Genomic DNA, 918 nt, shown 5'->3' on the forward strand with positions numbered 1-918 from the left:
GGGTGGGTCGGTAGAGGGGGTTTTAACCGGTGCAGGTGGCATCGGTGGCACAGCAGGTGCCCATCCAGCGGGTAACAGCGATGCCCCTCTTCATCATTCAACTGCAGACCGCAATCCTGCAAAACACATGTGTTTAATAGAAATGAAGTCAGGCCCTTTTTCAACATCAGAATACAATGAATCATCACCCTTGTGGCTGCAACCACACTGTAAATAATTTAATGCACAAAGCTTGCTTTTTAGACAGACTTTCCTTCTGCAAGCCAATTGGGAAAAGTCATAGCCAGAGGAAGAAATCCAGAACTGCAGTTCGGTTAGTAAATAAATGAACATGAAAAACATATATGGAAGCTGATGTTGAACGTGAATCAGTGTTTTGACAAGGACTTCAAATCATCGACCTAATCTCAAACCTGTCACATGACAATTTTGTGCAAAGTTTTGTTCAAATTGTGAATTTGGAAGGCATATTTTCTTGTAATAAAAAAATAATTAATAAAGAAATTATATAAAACTAATCAACTGATTATAAATATGTAATATACATTTTTATAAAAATAATAAAATCTGAAATGTATAAATTTTTGTTCAAATAGCGAAATTGGAAGGCATATTTTCTTGTAAAAAAAGAAGAAGAATTAAATAAAGAAATTATATAAAACTAATCAACTGATTATACATATGCAATATACGTAAATTTTTATAAAAATAAAAAATTATAAAATTATACATTTATAATTTTTTGGTCAAATTGGCATATTTTCTTGTAAAAAAACAAGATTAACGACATAAAACTGATCAATTGTTATATAAATAATATTTTTTTTTATAAAAATAAAAATAATAAAATTATTAATTTTTATAAAAATACATTCAAAAAATAAATATAATAAAATCTACATATCTGAAATATATATA

The 918-nt window shown here is 28.4% G+C and overlaps 1 protein-coding gene across 1 annotated transcript in view; it reads right to left on the minus strand.

Annotated features, from left to right (window-relative positions):
* The window catches only part of wtip (WT1 interacting protein), a 33,185-nt gene that overhangs the window by 958 nt on the left and 31,309 nt on the right, over positions 1-918 (minus strand). The window lies entirely within an intron of this gene.

This window comes from Sinocyclocheilus rhinocerous, unplaced genomic scaffold (genome assembly GCF_001515625.1).
Source record: "Sinocyclocheilus rhinocerous isolate Xijiao unplaced genomic scaffold, SAMN03320098_v1.1 scaffold942, whole genome shotgun sequence".
Taxonomy (NCBI): Eukaryota; Metazoa; Chordata; class Actinopteri; order Cypriniformes; family Cyprinidae; genus Sinocyclocheilus; species Sinocyclocheilus rhinocerous.